Genomic DNA, 6,036 nt, shown 5'->3' with positions numbered 1-6,036 from the left:
CACCGCACTCAGCAATATTCCATATATATGACGGCGTCTGTAAATAAGCGAGTCTGGACCCGACAATCCAGTGATTGACATCATGAGCATGGATCCACGAAATTGGGATACGATAACATGCATCAACCAAGTCAGCCAGCCTGAGCACCCGACCCTGTTAGTCGCCTCTTAGGACAAGCATAGTCGCCGCCATGTTTATGAGATTATGAAACACGGGGTCGGAGTGAACGCTGTTACTGCCTGGCAGTCCAATCGTCTTGAAATCCGTGTGGGTTAAAAGTAACATGGTTAATTATATGTGAAATATATGCTGAAATGGGCTATGGACTCCAATACATAGGAACTGCCTATTTCTGAGGGAAGGCTATTGACCCAGAAACATAATCACCATTACATATTGTGGCAGATGGACGCGTGGCAGAACATTCCTGATCACAAAATGTTAGAACACTTGTTTGGTTACATATCAACTCAAATTGCTACACTGCACTTCAATATTCCAATACTATATACGTGGAAATAATGTTTTCTTAGCATAGCGTTGCAAATGAAAATATCACTAACTAGATATTGCTTCATGATTTCACATACAACCAATCACAGATAAAATATGGCTGCATGATTGACGTTCAAAAACCACTGATAAAATACTGCGGTACTGTTGACATGAAACTGATAAAAATATGGCTGCATGATTGACATTCAACAACCTATGATAATTTATTGCGGAATTGTTGACATTAAACGGATAAAATATGGCTGCATGGTTGACGTTCAACTACCGCTGATAAAATATTGCGGAATTGTTGACATTAAACTGACAAAATATGGCTGCATGATTGACGTTCAACTACCGCTGATAAAATATTGCTGCATATTCAACATTAAAAAAACCTCTAATAAAATATGGCTGAATGATTGCCATTCAAAAACCTCTGCTAAAATATGCCTGTATGATTGACATTCAAAACCTCTGCTAAAATATGCTGCATGATTGACATTCAAAACCTCTGCTAAAATATGGCTGTATGATTTCCATTCAAAACCTCTGCTAAAATATGGCTGTATGATTGACATTCCAAACCTCTGCTAAAATATGCTGCATGACTGACATTAAACAATCTCTGCAAAAGCAATGCTGTTTGCAGGAACATTAATCCGTCAATTATGAAGTATTGGTTCCTGGAGAAACATTGAACAATCAGTTGAAACCTCAACCACCAAACATAAATATTATTGGGGACATCGAACAGAAGGAAAAGATAAAATATGTATGATAAAAATTGCTGCTGTGTCCTACATTAAAGGGCCATTTCGTTGTAAAATGCATAATGAAAAAAAAGTCACTTGTGAAACATTCGAGTTGGTTCCACTTATAGCCAAGTCTGTATGTTGACGGACGAAGTATAACGAATGGGATTCTTCGAGTGTTTGCTTTTCACTTTTGGGGCTGGATACATTATTTTAGACAAGTGGCCGACCCGAACAGACAGTAATTAGATGTTATCTGCTCAATCAAAGTTCGGAGCAGCGGACAGGCGCGTTTGGAACGTCATCCCCATACTTACTCCAGCAGGTGCTCTGGCCTCACGCGCTGCAAGCGAAGGAACTACTCTCAGACGGTCCAGTTGGAATAACAAACTATTAAAGATGAAAATAAACAAAACCTGATGTTGAATTGAAATCTAAATTTGTACGACATCTTTCACCGACGACGTCGAAAATAGATGAAATGAATGGGACCTCACTGTGTGACATGTAACATAATATTGCAATTTCCGATGTTGAAATGTAGATTCTATTCTAACTATGAGATGATTCAATTAGTATTTGCGTGTGATTCGGCATGAGTCATTTGTTGTGGAGAGTAAATGTCGAATTTTATACACGATTTATTTCGAGCAGATAGTTTAGTAGTACGATCTATACTCTTCCCCGCGTTTCCCCATTGTCACGAACTATCAGGGAAAATGCTGTAGAGATGGGCCAAATTGACGTATCGGCAAGTTGATTCAAGTAAACTGTCATATTTGATGGTGGCTAAAAATGAAACAAACAAGAATTAAATCAATCAAAGTCATCATCATAAACATATGCAACAGAAAATGTATTTACAAATGTAGCATGATATAGGAGACTATATATAATAAATAAAATCTGATAATGGGTATTTTACCTGCAATAATATATTTTATAGACTGCTTTAATAAAGCATCATTTACACTTTATGACGTGTTTACATTGCCAAACCAAATTGTTCTCACCACTTTTTGAGAATTCAGAAATTGAGAGCCAACATTTGGTATACTTGGGGCATTCAAGAAAATAATGAAAAGCATTTAACTTTTAGAATCACATGATTGTAACCTGTACTAGTCTTTCACACAGAATGTAGACTTGCGGAACCTTTACTGGGACTTGGATTATCTTTGAATAACGATAATGAAGTAGGGTCCTTTATTTCAGTTTGAAGAGTGTTGCTGACTGCAGCCATATACAAAGATTGTGGACCATTTTGTTTGTAAGAATTTACTTGCTCTAACTGATCGTGATCGTGATCAAGTTCATGTGTTTAAATTTTTTTACAAGTTCATGTGATAAAAATTGTTGTGACTAAAATGCATAAACTTACTTTTCTCAGGGTTAAACCTGACCAACCACATATCTGTCCATTCACATCACATCATTTCATCATTGTTTATAAGACTATATCTTCTGCAGTTTTAACATTTTTGCCGACAGAAATTATGTTGGTGAGGTGAATGTCTGCGTATGGCGGGGGAGGTTTCTAGGTGGGTAGGAAAAGTATAGGGGTGGGGTGGAATGTCTGCGTATGGCGGGGGAGGTTTCTAGGTGGGTAGGAAAAGTATAGGGGTGGGGTGGAATGTCTGCGTATGGCGGGGGAGGTTTCTAGGTGGGTAGGAAAAGTATAGGGGTGGGGTGGAATGTCTGCGTGTGGTGGGGGAGGGTGTAGGGTGGGTAGGAGAAGTATGGCGGTGGGGGGAAAGGTATGAGGGGCGTAGGGAAGGCGTCAAAGAGGGGGGGGGGGGGGTCAGAAAAGTCTGGGGTGGGGTTAGGGTCTGGGATCACGGAGGGTCCGGGGTGTGTAAGTTAGGAAGTAGGCCTGGAGTGGGGGTAGGGTCGCGGGTGACGGAGGGTCCGGGGTGTGTAAGTTAGGAAGTATGCCTGGAGTGGGGGTAGGGTCGGGGGTGACGGAGGGTCCGGGGTGTGTAAGTTAGGTCTGGGGTGGGGGAAGGGTCGGGGATGACGGAGGGTCCGGGTTGTGTAGGCTAGGTCTGGGGTGGGGGAAGGGTCTGGATGTGTGTAATAGGGTTCTAGGGAGGGGATAAGGGTCGTGGGTGGTGTTAACATTGGGATTGGTGTTAAATGTGGAAAACACCAGGCTAAGGTATATCAAAGTCAACAATTGTTATCAACAATGTTCATTATATTTTCTTTCCTGTTTCTCTTTGTCGGGTGTGTTCAGTCGCATGGTACCCAGAAGGAACAGCGTTTCCTTGACAACACATCCTATACCAACGTTAAATATATCTATAGCCATATACTAAATTATATACGCACATTAAAATATCACAAATTATATATAAATACACACACACACACACACACACACAGAAGTACTTGAAGTATATCTGTATATACTACATGTATATGTGCATGTATATAGAACTAGGTCAAATATACCTATATGCCTAGTATTACTACATCACATATGATATACCAGATGACTACCAGATAAACCTGTACATAGAATATATGTTTTCAACTACATTTACAATACAAACATAAATTTACATTTATACTAAAATAAACCGGTAACCACATCAAATATACACCTAAGTGGGTAGTACTAGGTACTATCAAATACGCCAATATTACCCAAGGAACAGACTGGTATAAATTCACATTAACTCTTTTGCTAGAGACAGGATATTTTAAAAAACTGCTCGAACATCCACTTTTTTCTCTGAAAGAAGGCGCCATTTTTGTGTGCATGTCATGCAGCATGTCCAGTTAATTTAAAATTTATTTTTTTTTTAAACCTGAGGCAAAATTATGTTGATTCCCCTACTGTCATGATTCCTTTCTCGCGATCGTGAAGTGACGTCATACATTTTATTAGCATGTGTCAAACACCTTCAGCACAACAACAACAACAACAACAATAATAATAACGATAACAAAAATTTAATATAAACAAATAAAACCAAAATAACCATAAGCTCATGTATTTGTATATTAAATTTGTGATATTTTATATCATTTTGTGCGAAGAAAATATTGCACTCAAAATAAATTCCCTAAAGATTTGAACCATTAGATAAAAAAAAATATACATAAAAAATAATTGATAAATTAATTTCACAAAAAATAGTCTCCTAGTACAAATCAATATTGTTATTACACAGGCATTTTGTGTTATATGAGCCATTTTGAAAAAGATGCACTAAATTTTATATCAGAATAATTGACCTAATGATATCCAATGTAGCAACTGCCTCGATCACTCATCAAATGTAAGCCCTTTGTGATACAGTGGTGAGGAAAGCTGCCAACCACAAGGCAGCCTTTAAGAAACAGAGAACAGGTCTTCAATCGCCATCATCTTCGATACCGTTAACCACTGACTATAACCAGTCGTAGGTCAGGAAAGTCCGCTGTGTGGAGCTTTAAGTCCGTTTCAGGTGTTCGATGCACAGGAGAGCGGGAAGCAATACAATGGATTTACTATGGGGCAATATACTTGAGGTAGGCTCGTTTCTTGATTTGTCATTCAATGTGTAGTAATTTTGAGGAGATGAGGATGAACACGATGAAGAAATGTAAGCAGATCAACCTTCTAGAATGTATCAATAACGGTATGTTGAATTCATTTGGATTTTTCATTTTGCATCTCGTTGGGAATCGTTTATTTGCGAGTGACTGTCGTGGGTCCAAATCTTCCTGTCAATAATTATTACACCCTGTGTTGTTTTAACTCTACAACACAAAATAAGTTTGACACATGGCATCAGGTTATGTGTAGAAAAAAATTACGTTTACAGGTGTGTTGATTGTATATGCTCATTGTCATTATCAACAAAGCGTGTTGCATTGTTGTCCTATTTTTGTCTTTAGAAAACAGAGTTGACATCTAAATTTTGGTTGAGAATATTCACCTTTGTTTAGTTTTCCCCATGTGTAAAATTGGAAAATGTCACATGGCAAATATAATTGTTTGATTGAAAAATGTAAACAAAAGATTTCACAGGTCGACATGACTTCTAGGTCATGGCCGTGTCAGTATATGCAAATTTACTAATTATGCGAATTTATATTAACATAATATTAGACTCAACATTATTCGGGAAAAGACAAGAAAAATTTATAAAAATCTTATTTGTTAATTTTAGCATTTCATTCATTTTCATTTACTATTGGGTGATAAAATTAGTACAGATGTGCTAGCAAGAAGGCCTCATTGTAATGATAGGACGCTGTTGTGGGATTGCCTTTGTTTGTGTTCAAACATCGCTTTATAAACAAACGTAATACTCTGATACGAGCAACGAAACTTCATAATCATATTACATTCACATATCCGAACAGTTTGCACTAATTCAATCGTATATATCACTCGCGTGTAGAGGGTTTTCTTTGTTGTTGCACTGATTTGCCTGGTTTCTATTTTAAGATCTTTCCGTGTCAATGTCAAAACGCACGAGCAACTTTCTTTGTTTCTCTGGGCCAGTGTTGACAAGTTCTTGTCCGTTTATGCGATAAACAAGCACAGGCATTGTTCCTAATCTGGATGATATTGATGCTAAGGGTATGTAGAATCGTGCCCATTTCACAAAATGAAGTGTTACAGGGGATATTCTCCGTAATACTACGCTTTTACTATCATACACTGCTCAGTTCATTCAGAAACCCAAACAACGATACGAGCAATTTGTGTAAGATGCATGAGTCATCGGTAGTTTCCGTCGCCATCATCGGTTATTTCCGTGAGGGACTAGAAAAACAAATCCCATC

Source organism: Haliotis cracherodii, unplaced genomic scaffold (genome assembly GCF_022045235.1).
Source record: "Haliotis cracherodii isolate W230 unplaced genomic scaffold, xgHalCrac1.p SCAF_10, whole genome shotgun sequence".
Classification (NCBI taxonomy): Eukaryota; Metazoa; Mollusca; class Gastropoda; order Lepetellida; family Haliotidae; genus Haliotis; species Haliotis cracherodii.
The sequence above is the reverse complement of the archived record's forward strand: the minus strand, read 5'-3'. Positions refer to the sequence as shown.